Raw genomic sequence first — 26,955 nt, 5'->3', positions numbered from 1 at the left:
ATAATTGTTTCTTAACAGTTTCTGAATGTTTGTTTAAAAACTTGATTAAACTTTGCATTTCCTAACGTGCCCAGCTAAAACAAATTTCGTGACCTTTGCTATGAGGCCATATCTGATACCAAGTTAAAGTTTCTTAGTGTATTTACATGTTAAAAAATATATATATTTGCCTATAAAATAGCCAAAACAACTAAGCAGCACTTGCATGCATATGGCAATGCATGTACTTTTCTGGAATATACTTTTAACGAGGTATACTTTTGCATTAATGAACATATTTACTGTGAAATGAAGGTATTGCGCCTGAATAGAGTTGGACGCAATTTACACGTACATCGTAAGTGTAAATTGCAATCCATAATATACATAGGCAGGGGAGGGCTGAAAATTTTTTGCCCGAAGGGCAAGACTCAACTCAGCAGCCTATTTTAATGGAAAAAAAATGCAGGTGACCCAGTGTCCCAGCACAAGGTAGCCCATTATGGGACGGGCCAACCCCCCAGCCCAGCCAGCTCCTGTACATAAGATTACCAGCTGCACCAAACCTAGTGCTACCAATATAGGTTGGTACTAGCAAAATCGGGAGGGCAAAAAGTGTAGGGTCCTATTGAATTTACTATTACCAGTGCCATGCTGGGCTGGTGGCACTAAAGCAGGGTAAGCCGCAGTGTGGGGTCCGCCTACCTTAATGCCAAAGCAACCATAGGCCTGTCATCTAGATTCCCTAGGGAGAATGGGCCTCCCAAACTCAATCCTTGTGAAATTCCCATGTTATACTGTATATACGACTGATCTGACACAAAGAGTTCATTTTCGACAGCAGCTCTTAGCAGCTAGTATTGCGTCACTTAGGATGGCTTTTTATTTGGCAAGCGCAGGATCCCTGGATTTAATACAGATGAAGAGCCTGGATCCAGGTGAGCAATAAAAAGGGTAACTATGGCTGCCAGGGCTAGCATGCCCTGGCAGCCATGGGTCTGCTGGTGCTTGTAGTACTGCAAGCGTCAGCATGCCCAAACACTTAATGGCAGCCTGGGCATGCTGGGATCTGTAGTGCACCAGGGACAAAATGGATTTATACATTTAATAGTTTCATGTTACCACACAACCACCGCCCCAAGGGTGTGGAAAGAGCCCCAGTGCTATCAGCACAGGGCTGGTTAAGCCTAGAGGACATGGGGCTGATTAACCAAGCTATAGTGCCACAAGCCCAGTTCGGCAAAGTGCTGATAATAGTAAATTCGGGGGGACTCCACTTTTTGTCACTGTTTGGGAAGGGACCTCCTTTTTTATTAAAAAAAATTATTTTCAGATTTTTTAATACAGCAAGGTCTGTGTTGATGGTCATCAACATCAACACGGATCTTGCTCCAGGAGAAAGCACCTGCAACAGATACATCTCCTAGAGACCTATCTGCGGCTAGTTCCAACTCAACGTAGCATGTAAAGAACTTGAACAAGCCTTTAGAATGCTATACTCATCCACTACCTCCCCAATTCTGCCTCTCTAAGAAGTGCAAGGGGGAGGTCCGTCTCAGTCTGAGAGCAGACTAAGATGGATCCTTGACTAACGCTCATGCACAGAAGCCAAAAGTGCTTACGAGGCGGACTTACGTCCGACTCTACATCAGGCCCCCAGAAATAAAAACAAAAATGTTTCCATCAAACTTTTTATAATTGCACAAACTGTGTTAAAATAACCATTTATATAATCCAGGCAAAGTTATTTATTCTTCGGTTTTGCCTTACTATTATAGTATATGATCGAATCCCCCTTCAAAAAAAAGCACAAAAATTTAATCTGCAGTAAATATATTTTATTAGACAAACATGGAATTGTGATGCTGCTTATGATACATATTGTTAACTTTTTGTTGCTATTTTTTTTTATTATTGTTTTATATATTTAAATCTATTTACTGCTCGGTTTTGTTCTGATTGTGCAGAACTTTTTTTCTTTTTTAACTAGCACTTAGCAAAATTAGCAATATATTATAATAAATCACTATCTGCATCTTTCTAAAAATCCTTCTTACCCTCTTTCTAAAATATTGAGGAGTTGATGCTTGAGTAAGGAGCAAACCAAAAAAAGGAGACAATTTGCTCCTGGACAAACCATGCAAGTTAGGGGTCAAAATTATTTTTTTTTGCATACAGAAAAAATTCTGACTGATTTTGCATGTAGCACACAAATACTGGACAGCTTTATTTTTCCACTGGAATTTGAAGTTGATTTAGGACACACCCTATTCCAACAATAAATCTGTCTGCACATTTAAAATTTACCTCCAATGCAACATGTTTTTTATATTTGCTTCTAACTTAGCATCAAGCCTTGAGTTTTGAAGCTTACATTAGACAGTGTAAGGCCGCACCCTTTCAAACCAAATAGTCAAACATTGTATAATTGGTCAAACTTTGTCTGACCGATTATACAATTGGTCAGACAATGCTAAAATGCCTTTTTCTGTTTATTGGTTTTCTATGAATGTTTTCAAGTTCTCCTTCTATAGGCATTTATAGTGTTTGCCGTTAGAGATCTCTATCTTGAAATGATTATTTTCCACCAATTCAAGTGCATTTAAATTATCAAGATAGAGCGAAAACATGTTCTATATTTGTTTTAGTTGAAATGAAACTCACAAAGAGGTGGCTGTACCTAATAATCTCTTTCAAACATTTTAGAGCCCAAGTTTAAATGAAACTATTGCTGTTAATAAATGCTTCTGTTCGATGGCAAGTATACAGGTCCAAGGCAGCTATAGTTACAATAACTTTTAATGCTCATCAAGTCTGTACCCATAACAAGGTAGATCAATACAAGTTCCCTATCATGCACTACAGGCCACTGTAGTAGAATAAGCGGTTTAAGCCTTGTTTCCAGTAAATCTTGTACTAGAATGTGTCTTGGCATGTCTGACTATAGTTCATCTCCTCTTAAGCCTCGACTGACTCTCAGTCAGCCTATATGAGCCAAACCCTTTCCCTTCAAACAGATTCCTTCTTAGACAAGAACACACACGCCATGCTATCTGCCCATTATTTCCACGCAAAGCCTCAATAAAGCCTCTGGCAGAGTTTTTTTTCCCTTTCATCCTAGTTAGCAGTTCACTGCTACAGCATGTTTGCTGACAGCCTGTTAAATGTGCAAAATCCACACCCTGCTCTGGTCATTTTGAAGTGACTTTTATGGAGAATCAGTTTGCTGAAGGATCAATAATTGTTTAACGAGCTATTCATTTATTTATATTATTTGCTATTGTTGTTATGACTTTTTTTGCAGTAGGATGCAAACAAAAAACAAATGTAAGAATGTTTTATCATGATGCCACTGATTACATATCTAATAGCCCAGCATGCCACAGATTTGAAATGATTATTTAAAACAATAAAGCATCACTTGATTTGCTCAGTTGACTTCATATATAACTGGTTGGCCCACTAATTTAAATTAAACGAATAGCTATTTCAATGCATTCTTGCTGGTTATAAATGATAAATATACATTTTTTTCTGTATTGAAGCACTAAAATGTGTAGTCTTTTTTATTTTTGAATTGTCAATCTGCCAGCGGCTATGGTTCTACTGTATAATGAAATTGATAATTAAAACAGAATTTGTCAATATTGGGAGCTGTCTTCAGATTTTGTTGCTATTTTCATTCTTGTTCCAGTATGTGAAACTACATTTGAATGGCTAAAATACTAATACTTTAGTATGTCTAAAGTTCACACATTGCATTCATTGGTTCCTATGGGTAAACCCTTGACCCCTTTAAATGGCCTTTGCTATAATACTCAATGCACAGATATAATACAGCAGGAATGTGTTGCCCTGCACATGTTTGTGTGAATAGACAGTTTTCCATGATCTGACGATTCAGAACATGCTTTAAATTAGAGACGTGCGAATCGAGTTTCACGGATGAAAAGGCATATTTGAGAGGTGCAAAGTCAGACGTATACAATTCTTGCATTCCGCTGTTGCTTCGCAGAGTGTCAGTTTATGCTGTATTTGTAAATTCATATTTAGCTCAATTTATAGTCTTTGAGTAGAGCTGGAGCGACAGTGCCTAATAAATTCTGCTGCGTGGTGTTGCTGGGAACCTTAAATGTAAAATCCCACTGGAACAGTTTTGAAAATTTGTTCTGTACTTCAATTAAATTCCAGTGAATGGTTCTGCCTTCTGAGCTGTAACAATATAAGAATCATAATACATAATACATTTGAAAGAAAGAAAAAGCCTTAAATTATTTTTCACATTGATTTATAAAACATAGAGTAAGAGGAGAAAAGAAGAACAAATGCAATATTTAGCTGTTTATTATATTGATCAAAAAAATGAATATTAGCAGTAATATAATTACATAGAAGCCAATGAAGCAAGGGTCAGAACTCAAAATACTAAGAGAGCAAGCGTAGCAAATGCAATTAGGATATTAACGATTAAAGTGCAGGCAACAAATATACATTATAGTTGGTCATGAATGTCTAGATTATATTTTAAAAAGTTCCTCAAAACTCTTTTGCAGTTTCGAAGCCTAAGGGCTCGTTTGAACAGATTTTTGCTCTGTGTTAGTGGCAGGACCAGACTTTGGACCCTTGAAGGTGACTTAAACAAATGTCAAAACACACATCACTAATCCCTATAGTGATCATGACGTCAGCACACATTGATCATTTTTCAGATTTGCAGAACTAGCTCCCGGAATTGCTGGCTGGCGGCATAGAAATGTGTGGCAGTGTCTGTGTGGCAGTGTCTGTTGAAATCATATGGTGACAGTCGTTCAAGAAATGTCTCACTGGCCTTCATTCTTCTGGGATTGTTGTAGTGGAAAACTACTGTGAATGTTATTATTTGTGATTGTGATTTTGATTTTGATATGAGCTGTATTGTAACATATCAGTGACCAAGGGCCTGATTCATTAAGGAACTTAGGCAAGAAATTTCTTACTTAAGTCTCCTGGACAAACCATGTTAAAATGAAAGGGGTGAAAATTACTTTACTATTTAGCACATAAGTTAAATGCTGTCTGTTTTTTCATGTAGCACAAAAATACTTGATAGCTTATTTGTACACTGAAATTTTGATATTTTGATATTTGTGTGCTACATGAAAAAACAGACAGTATTTAACTTATGTGCAAAATAGAAAACCCCTAGTCTCTGCCTATTCAAATCATCATCATTGTTTATTTATAGGGCACCACAGATTATACAGTACTACACAGTCAGCATACAAATATATGAATACAAACACATATAGTATACATACCTCCCAACTGTCCTGATTTCAGTGGGACAGTCCTGAACTTAGGGCTCCGTTTGTCCCGCAGGTGGAAATGTTGGGGGGAAGGGAGATATCTAATGGGCAGCCCTCTGGGGTGTGGTCACGCCCCCGTCGTGACATAGCCACGCCACGCTGCCGGGCACTGACATGTTTGCGAGGTATGAGTGAATAGTATATAGTATAGAATAGTAAAATAACATACAATTTAGCATAATAGCAGACATGTGGTTCAAAACCAAAGTATGAGTAATGCTCGAGCAATTACAGGTAGCACAAGTACAAATTCTGTGATATAAGTAAACAATCAGCATAGTGATCACTCCAAGAATTCAGCATAGGACATCATCATCTTTTTCACTCCTATTCTGTTCATTCCTGTTCTTGGTCCATAGCAGCAATGTCTAATTTTATTTTTATTTTACATCCTATTTTTTTTTTAGCCCTATAGTTGTTGTTATTATAATTATTATTACTATTATTATTGTTATATTTATTTATTTATATATAATCATATTACACATAGCTGACGTACTAGCATGGGACTTGACAAGGGCATACTTATCAATATATATATATATATATATATATATATATATATATATATATATACATTTTTATTGCATTTTTTCTTTAATAGAGAACATTAGATATTTCTTTATTTCTCTAAATATTAAACCTATGGACATGGTTCATCTTCAGGTTCCGTTTGAATTGATGAAATTTCTAGAAACAAAGTGTCATTACACAAACTTTTTTTGTATTTGTAACACCCAATACATTTAAAAGAAACAAAAAAAAAAAACCCACTCAGAAACCATAATATAACGGTCATACAACAATAGTACCAAACTTACTTTTTACAATTCTATTCTGCTTCCTGGAAGATTGGGCTGAGAAAAAAGAGCAGCAATCTTTTAGAACTGGTAGAGGCACTTGCAGCAAGCTGTGTGTGCTGGGTTTGGCCTTAACATCCTCATCAGAGGACTTCACCATAAAGGCAATAGCCATCCCAGTGCAGGCAGTAACATCTACAATCTCCATTCTGTTCCTCCATTCCGCAGCTGTTAGTAGAGGATGGGGCCCATGTGCTCTAGTGTTCAGTCCTTTCACCCAACAGTGCTGCACAAATTTAAGCTAAGCATCATCATGCCCTTGGAATTCCCTATCGGCAGTGCTAAATACTGCTATACCAGAGGCAACCATTGACACGACTCCAGCCTGCCCACATCTGTAGCAGGTGTCACAGCATGGAGCCAGAACACCCATGCTCACCTGGGATACTACAATGTTTGTAGCAGCATGTGGATTGATTTGTTGCCACTGTCCCAGACTCACAAGGAAGTCATGGTATTCCCTGCTGTCATCTTCCAAACTGGGACCACCCACCAGGTTGGAAAAGCCAACATTGCTCGGTAGAACCAGTCACTGCTGTGCACTCTCACAGCAGTCACAAGTAGAGCAAACAGATGATGTTTTAGTGCTGCAACTACTGGTGGTATCAGCAAAAGGTGTGGTGCTCCATTTGTGCAACCTGCTTCTCTGAGGTCATCTGAGGTGGGGGATCACCTGGTCAAAGGACACAATGTCTTCTATTCAGCCTTTTCCTCATTAAAGTTATTAAAACATGCACTTGTAAAATGTGAGCAAATATGGTATAGGTGAATGCACTCTTGATGCACAATAGGTCCCACACACCATGATATGCCTACTGATTGAAACTCACTAGCATCCAGGACATTTTAATAAATGCACTGCATTCAAATATTGTTCAAGTCATATAGTCACAATTGTTACTATAATAACACAGCAATATAATTTATGTTAATTTAGGAAGATGCAGTACTTATATGTATTTTCTTATTGATTGCTTCATCTGCTATATCTGGTGTCTGAGCATCAGCATTCACTGATTTATTGTATGAATCAGTGAAACCAAGGTGCGCTCCTTTAAATTAATGAAATATGTGTACAAGTAAATAAAATCATTTGAGAATGTGCTGCCAGGACAGTTGATTGATTTATTACATGGTTAGTACATAATGTTTTTATTAGAGATGTTCAGGCTCGGTTTTCTGAAAACCGAACCCACCCGAACTTAGGGGACCCAGGAAGGCTCGCGAGCCGACTCGGTACATTTGCGCGTCCTCGGATCTGAATCGAGGCAAAACGTCATTGTTGCGTTGTTGTATCTCGCGGGTTTTGGATTCCATAAGTACCTCCCTCCCCAGGAGATCCAGCACCATTGCTCACACAGATACAGGTGTAGCAGTGTTCTTGTCACTCTTCAGTCTCCAGTGCCATTGCTCATACAGAAACAGAAGGGATAGCAGTGTTCTTGTCACTTGACAAAAAATTGACTGCAAATGACTCAAAATGAATGTTATTGAGGTAAATAATAATGTAGGAACAAAAAAAGAGCCAAATTATGTGATTTTAGCAAAAAAAAAAAAAAGGATTTTTGAAAAAAAAAAAAAAGGATCCAAAACCAAAACCAAAACACACAAGGACGTTTTTGCCAAAACCAAAACACGAAGTTAATCAAGATCCAAGACCAAAACCAAAACACGGGGGTCAGTGAACATCTCTAGTTTTTATGTAGTTGTTTGTATTTCTGCAAAAAAACAATAAATGTGATTTCAAAAATCTACAAAACACAACACAGAAAAAATAGATGAATTTAAACTAATATTTGAAGAAAATCTAATAAAAAGAAACAAACAAATTAATTACAAAACTGACTATAAAGACAACAAAATCCCAAACCAACACAATTCTTTTAATACAAACAATAGTGAGCTCCAACTAAAACAAACACTCAACAAAAAGCTACATTTTGACTTTTAAGCACCACCCTAGCTCTGACACACAGGGCCTGATTCATGAAGGAAAGTAAAGGAAAAAAAAAGGAGTAACTGTGCACCTTGGCAAAACTATGTTGCAATGCAAGGGGTGCAAATTAGTTTATTATTTTGCAAATAAGGAAAATACTATCAAATATACTAAATAAATAATATTGTATTATATATTTATATTGCAAAGTACATTTAGCAGATAGTGTGGCACACATTTTCAGTGACAATGAAAATGCTATAAACATATATATTTATTTTCCTTGCTTTTATGTTGTTACATAATGCATTTGAATCACACAATCAATATGTTGTAATTCACAAAATAAATGAATATAACTATGTTTTTAATAAATTCTGTGAACTAAACATGAGATTGACAAATATGCTGCTATTGTTCCCCGGTGTCTAGACTGGTGATCAAAAGATAATGTGATTTTAAAAGAAACTAATGGAATGGACATATTCATTTGTCTAGAATTTGCAATAACTGACCCTCATCCTCAACACTGGACAGGTTGCCACATGCACTATCTATGTGTTGCACAATTGATGATGCTATAGTTGTGCAATAAGGTAAAATAGAAAACATTGCTTGTAGCCAATGAAGCACAACCAAAGTACCATCTAAAGGATTCTTGAGCTCAAGACCATACAGCAATTTAAATGTTCCTGTGATGAAAGGCAACCAGAACAACAGGCACAGGCATGTTGACCTTTACTGTGCAAGTGTCTGACATTGTTTTTCAAAGACAAATTTTTGCTTAAACACATTAGAAGTGTGTATTCATTATACCATAACAGTAATAAATGTCTTCAGAGAGTAAAAACAATATGTTTCTTTGTTGGAAAATCTAATGTATTGTTAGAGAAAGTGCCTATAATCACAAAACTTATTAATAAAACATTAGTTATTTAAATGTTTGCTTAACCTTTTTCTTTTCACTCATTACAGCTATATCATATTCTGCTGGGATTTTGGGAACAGGATACTAATCTGCTTATCCATGTCGTGTGTAAACGTGGGTGGCATGTTCCATGTTTGAATTGCTTATTGGTGATAAGATCGCAACAGTTGATTAAGTAGCATTAAATTGCCCTGACCCCTTTGTATATTAAAACATTTAAAATGCAATGCATCATTTGAAATAAAGGCACAGCACTTGTGTATGGCAAAATAAGGTCAACGTTTTTATTTCAATTTGAATTAAGTTAAATGGTGGCACAAAAATAAAAAAACTGGCAGACACCTGCTGCAAAACTGATGCAGCACTTTTATGCCTCCTGCGCAAAGGTCCTCAACTGTTTCACTCATCCCCTCCTTTGCAATGTACAGCAACCCCAACAAGGGTGGTATTTTGCACATTATTATATAATCCATTGAGGCTGGTCATAATGTTTTTCTACCAATGCTAGGGCTTGACAAGGTCCAATCAACCGTCGCCCAAGCTGTGACCTATGCCAGACTTCTCAGTGCCTTGCATAACTGCTTGTTGAATAATTGCAACCCCCTTTTTTTAATTGTATTCCTTTATGCCTGTACAAATATGCCCCATTAAATTGTATTTCCCTTTGGGAGGGAATTCCTCCTGAAGCATTTAACTTCTCAATAAATTAATTTTCATTTTTGTGCGCTTCATCTAAAGATGCACTACCATGCGAACACTGCCAATGAGTCATGCCAATTCTTTTTGGGAAATATGTCAGACCAAAATGTGTGTACCCCCTTAAACTGTCTTTTTACCCCAGTAATGTCTGCATTAATGTTGCATATTAAGTCTACTGACTTATTTTTACCTAGGTCATTACAATCCAGGTGAATTATTACTTTGCTGTTGCTCAGGTAATGTACAAAGCTTCAAGTGACTTCCACTGTGATTTCTAGCAGCCCAGCATATAAATGAGCACCCATTCAGGGTTATTTTTCATAGCAAAGAAAGACGATTTTCTAAGACCCTGCCTTGACTATTTGGGCTCAACAAATTCCTACTTAGCTTCCTCCAGGAGACATCATTTTTCATCTATCTGGATGATATACTAATTTTCTCCAGCACACTTGAGGAGCATCACGACTGTGGGAGCAGTATTGCAGATGCTCGCAGATAATTGACTATTTGCCAAGATGGAAAAGGATTGCTTCAAACAGTCCAGAGGGAACTTGGGACACATAATTTTGCTATAGGACATAGAAATAGAACCAGGGAAGCTCTCTGCTGAGCTAGGCTTTTGACAAACTAAAATCCCTCTTCTCCTCGGCGCCCATACTCAGGTATCCTGATCCCAGTTGGACCTATTCAAGAAGTAGATGTGTCTAAGAATGGAGGTGGAGCCATGCTTTCCCAGAGTGATAATAAGGACATCCTTCATCCCTGCAGCTTCTTTTTAAAGAGTTTCAACTCCCCCAAGGTCAAATATGAAGTGGGAAATTGAAAGTTGATGGCCATCATCATGTAGCTCACTGAGTGAAGGCACATTATGGAGGGGCTAGGTTCCCTATATCTATCCTCACCCACCACAAGAACCTGCAGTATGTTCAGGGGTTGAAAATTTTAAACTCTCTGTAGGCACAGTGGAGCTTAATCCTAATCAAGATTGACTTCATCATAACATATTAGTCTGTATTCAGCAACATCAGGGCCAATGCACTCCCCAAGCAGTTCTCTCCAAAATGATCTGTCATGGTGGGGGAACCCATTATAATTCCATGCTTCGGGAGCGCCCATCTTTTTGGAGAGGAGATGCTGTACAGGACCTGGTACAAAACACCAATGTGTCTAAGGCAGGTTTGTTCCTTCTGATTACTAGCTGGAGGTCATTACTAGGATGCTACTCACAATTGGTAGTACAACCGTATATCAGGAAAACTATAAATTTGATCTTCCTGGAGGTCTAGTGGCTGACTTAAAGGAGGAATGTCACCTCCTTTGTCCAATCCTGCACTACCTTTGATTGCACCAAGGTGTCATGTACCTTTTCCTCTGGGCTCCTGATGCCCCTGCCCATTCCAAAGAGGTCATAAACTCATGTCTCCACGGATTTCATAATTTAATTATAGAACTCCCCAGCTTTCAAGGTAACACCACCAGCCTAGTGGAAGTGGATCACTTCTCCATGCATGTCAACTTCATGGCCTTGAAAAATTGTCTCCAGCACACCAACTCTTCCAGATCTTCATTAGAGAGGTCATCCTGTAAGGACCTCCTGTAGAGATTGTTTCCTGGGGCAGGCAATTAGTGTGATGTATGATTTTGCATGTTTTTTCCTGGCAAACAGAGTTAGTAATAACAGAGCAGGCCAGCAATTACTTTGGTAATCCCTGTTAAGCATTGATAAAAGCACTTTCTGAGCAGTGTATCTGCTAATCTAGTTTCTGTAATATTGGTCACATACTATGGGAACTGGCCATTTGATTCAAGTAACAAATGATAAAACGTGTAACTAATTTAGCCATATACATGGAAGGTCAAATTGGACAGATCTCCTTTATCTAGTAGCAGGCCAAACAATGAGATTGCATAGCCTTTTCATCCTCTGTAGCTTGGCTGATAACAAGCCAATTCAAGTCTGATCCAATGAATCCCTTTTTTGAACAACAATGTCCCATTTAAAAATAATAGTAGTGGTGTCAAAATACATATTCAGCCTTTTATTAAAGCACATTGCATTGTACTTTGCAAACTTCAATTAATTATTACTTTTTACAATACATATTCCCATGTATGATATATTTAGGAAGCAGTCGTAAATTCCACTGGAGACATTTTGCCTACTCAAATCAGGCTCTGCCCATTATTTTCTTTTGGAAAAATACTATCATTGTAGTCAATAAAGTCATTAGATTCTATGAAAAAAGTACTGCCTTTGAATGTACTTCATTACTTTCTATATTACTATCTATATTTCTTTCTATATAAAAAGTACAATAATTGTCAATAGACCTATTGTCAATGTAGAAAGGAAATAAATTTCTCCATTCACAAATTACTATTTATGTAAAACAATGTAATTTTTTTTTTTTTGGCAATGTAACTAAATTTTTTTAATTCATGGTGTTATCAATTTTTATTTTTTTTAGAAAATTGGTGCTAGTCTCTCTCCACTTTGCAATCCAACTTGGATTGGATTATGCCTTAATAAACTGAGTGCACTATTTATTATCATCATCATCATCATCAATTTATTAAGCGCCAGCAAATTCATAGCACTTTACAGACACAGTAATAAAACAATACTGGGTAATACAGACAGACATAGAGTAAGAAGATCCTGTCCGCAAGCTTACAATCTATGGGAGTTTAAAACATGAGGTGCTACATATTGCATATTAGTCCAGTCAGATTACAAAGATAAAACCTGCTTAGTGGGCTATATGATCCTGTCACACAGCAAAGTTGGTCAAAGGGTGGTGAACAGTGTAAAGGGAGGTAATAAGGTAACCTAGAGAAGATAATCTTATTGTGTCAGGGATGCAGCAGAGAAGTGAGGAATGGACTTTAGACTTTGGAATGATCAAATCATTGACAAGCTTAGTCAAAGCAGTCTCTGTGAAGTATTGTGAACGAAAGCCTGACTGAAGAGAATCCAATAGGTTTTGTGAGGATAGAAATTGTGTGTGGTAAGTGTAGGCAATTATTTTGAGAATCTTGCAGCTGAATCGGAGCTGAGATATGGGATGGTAATTTGAGAGTTTATGTCAAAATTTAGTTTCTTCAGAATAAATGTAATGATGAAAAGATACCAGTATAGAGAGAGATTACAAATTTTATTTAGGGATGGGATAAGTATAGGAGACAGGTTTCTGCTGCTTTGTAAAGGTATAGGATCAAGAGGACAGGTGATAGAGAAGGGATCAAATAAAGAGAGGGTGTTAGAGGGTGCTGGGAAGGAATTAAGGTGGTGGTTTGTCGAGGAAGATGATTCCATTTGCCACGGCTAACATCAAAGTTGACACGAAGTATGAAGTGTCGCTGGAGCCATTTGATCAAGGGCTGTTGCTAAGGTTTGGTGAAAATGATGTACTGCCTTATCAGTGGAGGAAGATGTAGACAATGGGGATAGAAAGTGTTGAAGAAAGGTAGAAAACTGTTAAAAGTTAATATAGTTAACATTTCTGCTGACATGAGGAATCTTGGTAGAGTTAGACAGCAGAGAGGTTAAAGTACTAGATGAGAACTTGTGCTGAAAGGTGATGATCCGAGAGCGGGAAGGGAGTTTTGAGGAAATCAGAAACTGCTCATAGTCTAGAGAAAACAAGATCAAAGCAGTGGTCATGCTGATAAGTAGGGAAATCAGTTCACTAGTACAGGCCGAGGGAGGAAGTTAGAGAGAGTAATTTGGATGCACAAGTTGAATATCGATTATCAATGGGGATATTGAAACCACCCATGATAATGGTGGGGATGTCAGAGTATAAGAATCAAGGGATCCATGCAGAGAAATGTTCAAGCAACTGTTGGTATGGTCCAGGGGGGTTATAGATCCCAGCAACACATTTGGTAAAACAGTAAATGTGCGATATGGGCAAAGAAGTAGTCCAAACCCACCTCCTCATCTGTTTCCAGGTCTGGAGATATGGGTAAACTGGAAGCCACCATGTGAAAGGGCTGAAGGTGTGGCAGTATCTGATTGTATAAGCCATGTTTTTGTTATTGCCAAAAGGTTGAGGTTGTTTGAGAGGAAGAGGTCATCTACACAGTTAAACTAGTTACTAACTGAGCGTGCATTTTAGATTAAAAGTTTGTTTAACCAGAACTTAGTTGGGAGTTTTAACTATTGCTATCAGTAATGCAAAAAAAATCTTTATATGTGTGAAAAATGAGGCAGTTTTAGGTCTGGGCAATAAAAGGGGCATATGATCAATAGCAGAAATGTAATTGCTTTGATTCTTTTTAAAGTGTGCTTATCTGGACTCCACCCTGGGCAGGTGGAGGACAGTAAGACCAGTAAGCATTGAAGGGGGGCCCTACTTTTACCAGGCACCACACCAGCCCACATGTGGCAAAAAATAAAATTCACGCGGGCAACATAACCCCTTAGCATCCGAGTCCCTAAACAGAGCAGGGATCGGATAGACGCTGGGGTATCGGGGAGCAGCGCATGTGCAGTGAAGCCCCAAAGGTGCACAATATCCAGCATGGGGGGATCTGTTGGAGATGCCAGTGCTGGCCCTGGTAAGTTTATTTAAGGATTTGAGGCCATACAACATGGAATCTTTTTGAATTAGCATGTTGCATCATTTAAAAGTTTTGTTTCATGACTGTACATCTATACAAGTCAGGAATCACCCTTTCAATTTTATCATCTACCTTTCAGCGCAGATTTTTTTACTCTATTGTTTATTCCCCTTCAGTAGTAAGCCAGCTAGGCAATACGCGTTACCAATTGTGTCTATTTTTTGAAGCAATCTTTTTTCTTGTGTCTATCTTCAATAACAACCTACATGATAAAATTGCTATTGGGTTACTCTATTTGTTATGACAAGAACTAAGACTGTGTATCGGATTACCTTAGATTCTTGTTTATACTGTACGTTTATTTATAGACAAGCTATATACCATAAATTCAGTTAATGTGGAGCCAACAGCAGACTCCAAAACAAACAAATAATAACAAAAATTGCATAGAATTGGACTGCTTTTGAAGCAACAGGAAATGTGAATAAATTTATATTAGGTGGAACAGACATGAAGGTGCATGCTATGCGTATGACTTCAGTCTGGAATTATCAGTCAGCAGGTTCATCCTAAGGAAGCTTGTAATATTCTGTTACTCTCGAGGGGGAAGGGAATATAGATCTCTTACATTTCATACACTCATAGATCTTCTCCATGCCAGTACATGCAAAGTTTCAAAAGGATGACAGGACACACTGAAATTCCAGGTTTTTTTTTTTAACAAAAGGAAACCTATAAAGGAAAAAGAAATGTAAAAGTAATATTTTAGATAGATACAATGATGATTAAGACCTCTCAAATAGTTTTACAATGTTCTGTTTTTTAAAACAGTTGAATTGTTGTGCTTGTGCTTGAAATCTAATTAAGATACATGATTTGTTAAAGTAACATTGCACTAAAACATTAGGAGAGAGATGTACTAAATTACAGTTTTGCAAAACCGCATGCATGTTTTTTTGGTGGTTTTATGAGCGTTTTATAAACCGCTACACTTACTAAAGGCAAAACCTCACATCAAAGTTTTGAAACTGCCATCCCAATATTTTACATTGAAAGAATACATATTATGCAATGTATGGAACTGCAGTTTGCAAAAATGCACACAAAACCACCAGATAAAATGTACATTGTTTTTAAAAAAAAATGGTTCTGATAGCGACTCTTATCACTGGCAATGGGGGTACCTATCATCATCATCATCATCATTTATTTATTAGCGCCACTAATTCCGCAGCGCTGTACAAAGAACTCATTCTAGCAGAGCTTTCTCCAGCAGTAACCACTTGGTATATAGGGCTTTTCTTCATTTAATAAATAGAGCACTAAGTGTTGCCCTATCATAAATAAATTGTTATTGCACTGCTATAATATAGTCATATTGGCACCATAGTAAAAGTATAAAATAATTGTGCCCCCTTAATAAAATAAAAAAATAATATTGTTCCCTTAAAAAAATGTACAAATGAATTGTGCATCCTTAACAAACATAATAATTAGGGGGGGTAATAATTATTTATCAGTGTTGTCTCTCTTGTTTTCTGAAAGGCCAGATGCATGCAGCATGCATGTTGTAGCTATTGCACCTATCACAACCATGTCTAAAAAATTTGCCTTTTTCTGGCAGAATGGCCTAAACAGCATATTGTTTAGATGTTTGCAAACCGCCATTACATGCAGTTTGAGTTTTTAGCCTCCAAACCACAGGTTAGTAAATCCTGCGGTTTAGGGCTGAAAACATGCTTGTGATGTCTGGCAGTTTGCAACAATAAATGGACTTTAGTAAATTTTCCCTAGGACTCATCTACCCACATTGCGTATACGTACAAATTTTGCATTAAACAATAGCAGCCACTCAATCACTTATGTTCATTGTCTGACTTTAGACACATGGAAGCTCACATATAATTGGTTGCTGTGAGTCAGTGCAAATGTTAGTACATGAGCTACATTTTTTTTACAGTATATGTAGACATCTGTTTCATATTTGCCCACTCTCCTGGAATATCTGAGAGACTCCCGAATTCCAGGTAGGTCTCCCAGACTCTCGGAGAGCAGGCAAGTCTCTCGCATTCTGCAAATCGGTAACCAAAATGACACATTTTCATGGTGGATTGCAACATTTTGGACCTGCCCCCGTGTCAAAATGACAAATTTGTTGCAGAGACAGTGTCGAAATGACCTGATTCACTGCGGCCCGCTGCCTTCCACCCTCCCACCACATCCCCTCTCCAGGATCTCTCAGAGGCCACCTAAAGAAAGTTGGCAAGTATGATATATTTATGTTTTTTAAAGCATATTGTCACTGGGGCAGTGTTCCATTTATGTCTATTAATTTGTGTGTATTGCCCTTTACACAGATTACTGTATAAATATGATTCTTATCCTTTTTCACCAGTTAAACTGCCAGCCTTACAATGCTGTAAAGTGAGATAATTAGCTAAAGAGACCATGTTTAAGTAAAATGTCAGTTTTGTGTATTGTGCAGGAAATTGAAATAATAATAGTCGCAGATTGAATGGATCAATATGGCAAGCAAAGAAAATAACTATAGTAAGTGACTTAACAGCAACAGAAAGTATCATATTCAAGTTTCAAGTAGAGTGTACAAGTTAAAGTGATTGTCTACTTTTGGACAACTCAGGGTAGTTAGGTACTCTTCAATGCAGATTTATTGTGGTGCTTACCCCTGTATCAAACCATTACCTGCACACCGCATCCTGGTCCTCTGCATCTGACAACATGTAGAGGAGAGCATTGTCAGAGGTGTAAGATGTATGGACTGAACCTGTTCTACTGTGGCTACTCAAGCTACTTGGATCTGTGTTTATAGTTAATGTGCCATCTGATTGGACTTTTTGCATCACATTTCCAGTTAAATGCCTCTTAAACTACACACCTAAGGCGCTGAGTAAATTTGATAACCTACAAATAGCTACTGACATTGCTCTCTTCTTCTGTACTAACAGTTCATGGCAAGTTATGTTGAGGCAGGAGGGGTAAGCTAATCTAAAAGTCTATAGGGTGGGGGATTATTAACTAGAAGAACTACCCAATGTGGATAATTACTTTAATGATATCTATTGCTACATAAACAACTGTGTTCAGAAATACTCTTCTGCCATAAGACAGCTGTAATGCATGTTTATCTGAGCTACTCTCGCCTTCCTATAAGCTTGAACTATATCTGGTCATACTCCTCTGGCCTCTCTTATTATAGCAAGACGTGTTTGCCCACAGAACTGCAATTCAGTGGATGCTTTTTATTTTGCACACCATTCTCTATAAACAATCACAAGAGATCAGCAGTCACTGAGATACTCAAACCACCCCGTCTGGCACCAACAATCATTCTACAGCAGGCCTGTCCAACCTGCGGCCCTCCAGATGTTCTGAAACTACAAGCCCCAGCATGCTTTGCCAGTAGACAACCTGTTGATAGCTGGGAGGGCATGCTGGGACTTGTAGTTTCACAACATCTGGAGGGCCGCAGGTTGGACAGGCCTGTTCTACAGTCAAGTCACTTAGATCACACTTCTTCCCCATTCTGGTTTTTGGTCTAAATGCTGTTGTCTTGAAGAAACAAAAGACACCTGAGATGTAGCACAGCAAAAACAAATGTAATCCATCTGTTGATTTATTTTGTTAATAGGCAGTTTCAGTATGTTCTCAACAACTGTACTATTTTTTTTTAGCAGTTTGCAATAGCAGATACATCTATATAACATTAAAATTATAGATTATGAAAGTCATTAAAGATATGTAAGTCAGTTTGCCAACACCTATTGGTGCAATATTGCAAATTGCCGTAGTAATTGAATTGCAGGATATTAACTCCAATTGTTAATATATAAAAAATCAGAATTTTGTATGTAAAATGTTGGGTATGCAACATGTAGTGTCCATATAAGATAAACTTTTCAATGTACTTCTTTAAAAAAGATCATAAAAAACAAATACAAGACATTATGGGCCTGATTCATTAAGGATCTTAACTCAAGAAACTTCTTATTTCAGTCTCCTGGACAAAACCATGCTACAATGCAAGGGGTGTAAATTAGCATTCTGTTTTGCACATAAGTTAAATACTGACTGTTTTTTCATGTACACACAAATACTTGATAGCTTATTTGTACACTAAAATGTAAAGTTGATATTTGTGTGCTACATGAAAAAACAGTCAGTATTTAACTTATGTGCAAAACAGAACACTCATTTGCACCCCTTGCATTGTAAGATGGTTTTGTCCAGGAGACTGAAAAAAGAAGTTTCTTGAGTCAAGATCCTTAATGAATCAGGCCCTACATGCCTTCAGTAATTTCTGATATTAAAAAAATAAAAACTTAAATATCAAAGAGTAGTTTATTGCCAATTTAGGCTAAGCACTATTCAGCAGACTTCATATCACGATCAGGAAGTCAGGAGCACACCCGTTCGGTTTGCTTGTATTGGTATTACCCTCCAAGAGGTGCAAAATCTAACGGAGAGGGAGGTATTTGCCAAGGATCCCAGGGAGTTTGGGGTCCCTGGCGAATGGAGTTTGGATGCTAGGGAGTTTGGACTTTGCGGCTCCCTAACCACAGGTCGCGGTTCTCACAGAGGGCAACGAGCGAAACCAAGGGGAACCAGAAAATAGGAGAGAGGAGGATGAAGAGATCCTGGGAGCTGGGAAGACCCTATAATCAGGATCACAGTATGGTGCAATGATCTGCAGTTGAGGTTTGACGTAGAGATTCTAGGGAGCTGGGAGACCCCCAGAGTCAGACTACAGAAGGGTGTGATGATTTGCAGATGAAGTTTGTTGCGGAGGTCCTGGGGAGCTGGGAGGCCCGTTGAATCAGGATCACAGACTGGTGCGATGATCTGCAAATGAGGTAGTGAAATGCACATACTGGAGACTGGGAACAAAACAGGAAAAATACTCTGCAGACACTGGGGAGAACTGGAGCCAGGAAGCACATGTCTGATCAAGAGAAGAGACTTGAATATCTGGCACCCTAAGTATGCAGGAGATGCCTTAAATAGAGGAACAGCACAGCTGATAAGTTAGAGAGAGAAAGCGACTGAATAAATAATTCACATTCGCCGGGTCCTCGCATGTGCAGAAGGTTCAGCAAGTTGGAGCCTGAAGAGGAGAGCCGCGGTGACTGTCAGAGCAACGGAGGAGGGGAGTAAAAGTGGGGGGAGCCGGCGGGTATCAGCGGGACAGCGGACTGACACTGCACCCTGTAGCAAGTGACATTATGATTATAACTCCTGGGATTTGTTAATTACTGGTGGGATGGGAGAATTAAAAAAATGGCCCAGCCAATCTCAAGGAACAAATACATAAGTGAAAGATAGAACCTAGAACTCTTATCGTGGTCCAGATCCAGCGCCTCAGATGGGGAGTTTAGTTTGACTGAGTTTAGACTCAGATTCCAAGTAGGAGACTAATGAGAGTCATATGAAACTGCAAGATATCTAATATTAGCGGTAATGCAGCAAGGTGAAGACTGTTGACTCAGCCAACATAGTGAGTAAGAGTGTGAAGCCCGGAAACCTAAGCATAATGACAGAGTCTGGGTACCTGTAACCTCTGTGATAGACCACATTTATTTTAAGAGATACAAGGAATATTCAAGTAATGTGGAGACTGACCGGATATTAACAGATCCGGGAAGCTATTGAGGAGGATAGTATAGAGGTTGTGAGTAGAGTATGAGTGCTAGGGGAGTTCAATATGGGAGTGAACATTGTCAAAAGATTATCTGGTGCCCATTATTATAACAATGATGTCTTGCTCTTTCTAACTGTGTCATTAACAACTGGTTTCCAACTTGTATGTGTAAGTGCCCTTTTCACCATCTAACCCACAGAGCCTGGGAATAAAAGAGAGAGAGAATGAGTTAGCCTGGAAAAAAATTGAGCAAGAGTGTAGACATGCACATTAATGTTAAATGGGCTACAATAGCATAACCCAGTAAACCTGCAATTACAAACTGGCCATGACCCCAGTGTATAAGTCAACTAATATTGTATGTTCAACAACATTTAGGTTGCCCAAGAGACTGCTATCCACACATACCTACAAAACTTTCATCTTTCCCATACATGGAGCGTTTTATCCATGTAACCCATTATTCAGTAAGTTACAAAAAAGTAAGATAAAAAGTCATTAAGAACTGCTGTCATGTAATAAAACATGACATCACTAAGTGCATCCTCACTGTGAGAAGCACTGCTAAACCATTTTATGTGCAGGGAAATACCAAGGGGTATATTTACTAAACTGCGCGTTTGAAAAAGTGGAGATGTTGCCTATAGCATCCAATCAGATTCTAGTTAACATTCAACAAAATGACAGCTAGAATCTGATTGTTTGCTATAGGCAACATCTCCACTTTTTCAAACCAGCAGTTTAGTAAACATACCCCCAGGTATATTTTTATTTGTATGTTTACTTTCAACTTTGTATGAACCATGGTTAAAATGAAATAACTTTAAAAAGTTAAAATGCCATAAGTTCAATTCCTTAAATGCTCTCTGAAATCCCACCTATATATTTGAGTCTACCCTACTCTGCCTATACTTCTTACACTTGTACACCTTTCACTATTGTCTCATTCACCTCATGTTCCTCTTGTCTCAATTCTGCCCATTTCCCACTAGATTGTAAGCTTTGTCTCTCTAACCATTGTTTTCTCTTCTTCCTTAATTTTATCTACCTTGTATGTCCTTGTATTCTGTATGTCATTTTCCACATTGTCCGATGATGTATCTGTAATGTGTCAACTTACAAATCAATGATGATAATAATAATAATAATAATAATAATAATAATAATAATATAATAATAATCATCATTAAAAATATTATAGAATGTTATAGTATTTAACTGTAAATGTTCAGTGAATAGTCCAGAACCTAAAATCTAATGCTAAATATATTCTTCCCGCACACATATTCTGTGCATATGTTTATCTGCTGATATATTGCACATTATGTTTTCCCTGTTATGTCCCTGTTGTCAGATAAAGGACTAGGGAAGGCTCAAATGACTTCAGGAATCTATAGCCTCAAGTCACATAGAATTGAAGATGAGACAAGAATTTTCAAAGCACCTGCTTTTAATAAGTGGTTAGAAAGGTTAGGCGTAGGGTTAATATGAGTTTCAAATATGGAGAGTTCAATTACAAAAAAATGTAATGTTGAAATATGATACTTGCAAATAGATTGTTGATTTAGGAATAGTATATCAAATTTAAAAGCAATAATTTTAATGGGACATTTTATGAATTGTATTTCAGTATACTGCATGCATTAAAGGATAACTCAATCCCAAGATGAAAATGTAATTTCGGGAACAGTTTAATAAATTAAACAATAATACAGGCAAAGGTTAAAATGTGCCAAATGTTCCAAATTTGTGACCACACTCTCAGCTCCTTCCACCATACTATATCACCTTTTGGACAGCCAAAACATGGACCTAACATTCAAAGTAAACAGCACTGCTTGAATGGTGATAAGAACATTCAGGTATGAGCATGTGTCTCTAACATGGCCTCATTTTTTTCCAACACTGATTTGTTTTAGTATATATGCACTTTTCATAAACTATTTCTCATAAGATAAGCATTGCCAAAAAAAGTATCCCAGAGACTTTACAAGGATAAGTATCAGCTGGAAAACTATTCATTATCTTATTAGTGATGAAAATGTGTGATGCATGATGTTAATATCATTGGAGGTTTGAGATACTTCCATGAACTTTGGATCATATGGGTAAAATCATTCACATTACATTCTTTTTTGAGCAATTTAATTTTTTTATTAATTATATTTGATAGTTTTGGTTAATTGAACTTCGGTATGGATTTCTGTAATATCACTTATGAATTATTTATTTACTCCTTCAAGTTAATTTTTGATGTACTTCTAGAGTTACTTTCTTTTTATATTTGATAGGATTGCTATATCGGTTTCATTCTGTTAATAAATCAATTTTAAACCATTTTAGTCCTTATTTTTTTAATTGACTTTTGAGCTCTGGAAAGTTTTGATTGTATTGTTTTTATAGTGAATATTATCTATGCACGGTCAAGCATTTCTCCTAGTGGGTCCCTCATGACTTTTATTGTCTCTATCATTCTACTCAGGTGAGCTTTTCTTCAAACAGACCATTGGCCTTCATTTGTACACTTCTCATTTGCATGAATGCGAAATTCATGGAGGAGGGGCGTTGACAACACCGCTTCCTGTATGAAACATGCAAGCGGCAGAAGAAGCAATGAGAGCATGGCTTGATCATTATAGACATTGGGGACCTGCCGAATTGGAAGAACTGCGACAACCCAGTTATGTGATATTCATTATTATTTTTTAACATAATGAACTCCCTAATGAAATTATCCTTTAAACATACTGTTTATAGATACTCATAGTTCCCTAGCATACTGGTATGTGTAACCACTTAATGCCTGAGCCATTTCCCCGTTCGTGACTTGACCAGATTTAACTTTTTGGGATGTGTCAGTTTAAATGGGAAAACCTCTTCAATTTTTGTTAGTCTGCACAAATTAGTATTTTGAATTATGCTTTGGCATACTTATTTTTTTAAATGATTTATTTTTGAACTAAAGGAGGAAGCATTATATTTGCTTTGGTGAACAGAGACAGTATGATATGTTTGACCTTATTTGAGCAGTGTAATAATCTACAAAAAGAAATAAATGGAATGTTCACATCATGTCCATGGTTTTTCATACTACCTATAGCATTTGTGATCACAGTTTATTTGAAATTGCTAACAGTCACATTTGGTTTCTTTACTGTTGAATATTGTGGATTTTGTAACTAGGTGATTTTATCTTTTGAATCAGCATGATGGCTTATTACACAAGAGCCTTTCCGTGAACAATACATATCTGCCAATGTTGAACAGTGCTTTTGAGAAGTGTTACAACCAGCCATAAAATAAATTTATACTAGGTTCAAGGCTGAGACAAGGAGAAAACAATCTGGGCCTGATTCATTAAGGCATACAAAACAAATGTAATATGCATTTATTTTAGAAAAAAAAAAAAGCACATAATTCGGGCATATGCAGATCTGCATCCAACCAGGAGGAGATCTGAAGAAACATTTCTTGTTGAATACGGGTCTAGGTACGCTCCACTCTGACAGACAAGACACTGCTCTGACAGACAAGACAGATTGCAAATTTAAAGTGGTTCTGGAAAAAAATCTGAAACTGGCATCATGAAGGCAGTAATAAATGGTAGGCTAGGTCAATACAAAATTAGGCATGGTTAGCAAACCATTATCCCTAGCCACATTGGTGGTATACAAGACCAATGCAACACTCAATGGAAGACATTTTAGGGACCTAGATATAATACAGGAATCATTTCATTGACTGATATACAATGCAGAGTGCATCCCAGTTACCCATATAGAAAACAGAGAGTATCACAGATACCACCTTACAATACAGATAGCATCCTGGTAACCTCCGTACAATACAAAGAGCATAAAATAAATGTTAAGATATCTAAGTAACTGTCATCATCATCATCACCATCAGGTATTTATATAGCGCCACTAAATCCGCATACAATACAGAGAGCATCTCAGTTACTGATATATCATACAGAGAGAATCCAAGTAACATCCATAAAATACACTTTACATATACAGCAGGTAAAGGGTCAGTGACTAAGATTTTCAGTATACTCATGTATACACTGAGTAGGGTCTTGGTCATTGATATATATTGGTGTCAGTGACTCAGAGCTCAGTAAACATACTGATCAGTGTGTTGTAGCAAGACATCATCCTCCACTCAAATACTTGAGGCTCTGCAGATGCTGATGTCCATCTTGGCCTTTCTCAGTTTATTCTTCTTGAGGGCTGGTTGCACAGTGGCGATGGTGGAGGCCCCGTTACGGCTGAGGGTCAAGCTTTAACTAAGCAACCTGTTGGAGTGAGCTAGTTCTCTGCTGGAGAAATTCCCTTCTTGGCTGCTGGACATGAGGCGGAAGATGGGAATCTGAAGCTTGGGGCTTCTTCTTAAGGGGAGGGGGATGTTCCGCTGGCGCAATAGTTTGGAGAAAGTGGAAGCCAGGAAGTGGCTGGTATAGGGAGGGTTGAGGGTGGAGTGATGTTTCTATGCATTTCTCCTTGGGAGATCTTCAGCAGAACAAAGTAAGGATTTATTTCTCAGTTCTCAGCCTGCATCTCACAGCTGTCTCTCTCTCTAACAGATCTGAGCATACCTCTCTCAGTTTTTCCATCTCTCAGCCTGTTTCTCTCTTTTCATGGGTCTCCCTCTCTCTCAATCTTCCTCAGCTCTCACTCTCTCTCAACATGTCTTTCTCATAGCTGTCTCTCTAAACTCTCAACCTGTTCTCTCAGTCAGTTTATCTCAAGCTGCTCTCTGAGTGTGTCTCTCCCTAAGCTATTAACCTATCTCTCTTTTACCCCTCACCCTGTCTCTTTAATAGCTGTCTCTCTCTCAGCTTGTCTCTCATAGCTGTCTCTCACACAGCTGTCTCTCTCTAAGCTCTCAATCTGTCTCTTTTACCTCTCATACAGTCTTTCTAATAGCTGCCTCTCTCTTTCAGCCTATCTCTCTTTTACATCTCAGCCTGTCTCTCTAATAGCGGCCTTTCTCATACCTCACAACCTGTCTTTCTCATAGCTACCTATTAGTTTCCCTCAGTCTGTCTCTGCCAAACACATGCCTAAGCTCTCAATCTGTCTCTCTCAGCCTGTGTCTCTCTCATCTCTCAACCCATGTCTCACTCAACAGGTGTTATCCAGGTATAGCTGGTCAAACCCAGAGAAATGGATCAAGCAGCCAGCCTTCCTCAGACACATAACCACTAAATGAAGGTTGCAGGGTCGGCAATTGATTACTAGACCTGCAAGTCTGCTGAGCAGGGCCTGCTGCAGCTCACAATGTGCACACAGCCTATCACTGTCTCACTGCCTCCAGGCGGCCTCAGAAAGTCATTGACCTACCGGAAAAACTCCCAGTAAGGTCTATGGCCTCTGGGCTGGATACGTCCAATGCATAATTTATGTGGAACATAAAGTCCCAGCAGAACATACAGAAATAAAAAAAAAAGTATTCCATTACTGTCATCTGTTGATAATATAGCCATTAATAAAAAAAAACATAAAACAATTCTAATTATATACATTATTAGGATGTTATTAATGTGCACTCTACATAAAATGCATTTTTACAATTGCTTTTAATTGCAAACATATGTCTTAGTATGCATACGCATCCGTCACCACAATAATTCCGCACTAACACTCGAACTGTAGCTGGTGAAAGTGATAGGACAGGAAAACACGTACCTTTGAGAGAGGCCCAGAGCTTGAATTGGGTGCTGCTGCGCATGTTTGAGCTTGGCATGTCCTTACTGTACATTGACTATGTACATATGCCCATTCGCCTCCCTATTCCGCTAGTGAATTCATAGGCTGTTGTAAGCGGCTTTTGCGCCCGAATATGAATTGAATGTTCTTCACTGGTGTATTGCCTGGTTCTTGGCATGCACAGAGCAGCATATAGGTTCCTAAATGATCAAGGCTGCCATCAAATAGGTAGTGGGGGTTCAGTGGCATGTGCCCATATAGACTAGAGGGTCTTTTCATTCTTTTTCCCTCTTATTGTTATTACAAATTTATATATGCTGTTCTGAGGGCTGACATCAACGGGATACAGGGGTTACTGGAGTAAGGGGTCCAATGGCATAAACAACAATTTTACTCTATGACTTTTCTCATTTCTTAGTAAGTTTATACTGTTTTGCTCTGACACAGAGGAGAGTAGTAACAGTAGTATCTAGGTTACTGGTCTCTCTCTGCTCTGTTATCACCTAAACAGTACTGTGAGTCATGATTAGATACACCTCATCATCATCATCATCAAAGACCAAGGAAATTATTTTAAAATGTTGAAATCTATTATAACAATTAAAGTAAATCTGGGAATAGTAAACATTTGTATTACTTATACTTAGGGCCAGTGTAAGGCTTCTCGACGCCCTAAGCAAACCTTCAGCTTGCCATTCCTACTCTTCCAATACTCACTGCACAGCCCATAACATTCTTGACTTTGTAAAATTAAAATAATAACTCTTGCCTCCTCTTGGTTGGCTGTTCTGATCTCTCCTAATTGTTCTTGCAACTTTCATTACCTGCGGCAGCTGGTGCCTTAAGCTTAGTTGCAGTTTGTCTTGATTCTGGAATGTTGGTGCCCTATTTGTAAAAAAGACAGGTTCATAAAATTTAAAATGCTCAAATGTTAAATCGGTAGCACCCACGATTAATAATTAGCCTACAACTCTGCAACCTACCCCTACTATTAGATTAAATGTCTAGTATTCACATTTAATAAATAGCCCTATTTGCCCCCAACTATTCCCAATATTAAAAAATAGTATTCCCATTGAATAAACATATTTCCCTCCCCCAAACAGCCCTGGCAATAGAAAACATTTGCATTTAATAAATATATCTTTTTCCCACAACCATCCCTAACATTAAATAATTCACATTTAATAAATTAACCCTCCTTCTCCCCAAACACAACTTAAAATTCAATTGATAGTTCCCAAACCACCATAGCATTAAATTATAGATCCC

At 37.9% G+C, this 26,955-nt stretch overlaps 1 long non-coding RNA gene across 1 annotated transcript in view; it reads right to left on the bottom strand.

The window, feature by feature from the left end:
• Positions 1 to 2,780: 2,780 nt before the first annotated feature.
• Positions 2,781 to 26,955, bottom strand: part of LOC142140391 (uncharacterized) — a 70,777-nt gene continuing 46,602 nt past the window's right edge. Inside the window, exons 2-3 of the long non-coding RNA XR_012688445.1 lie at positions 14,942 to 15,045; positions 2,781 to 4,191 (exon numbers count right to left, since the gene is read on the bottom strand). This is a non-coding gene — a long non-coding RNA (uncharacterized LOC142140391). The remainder of the gene's footprint in view (positions 4,192 to 14,941; positions 15,046 to 26,955) is intronic.

This window comes from Mixophyes fleayi, chromosome 2 (genome assembly GCF_038048845.1).
Source record: "Mixophyes fleayi isolate aMixFle1 chromosome 2, aMixFle1.hap1, whole genome shotgun sequence".
Lineage (NCBI taxonomy): Eukaryota > Metazoa > Chordata > Amphibia > Anura > Limnodynastidae > Mixophyes > Mixophyes fleayi.
This window is presented reverse-complemented; position numbering and strand designations above follow the sequence as displayed.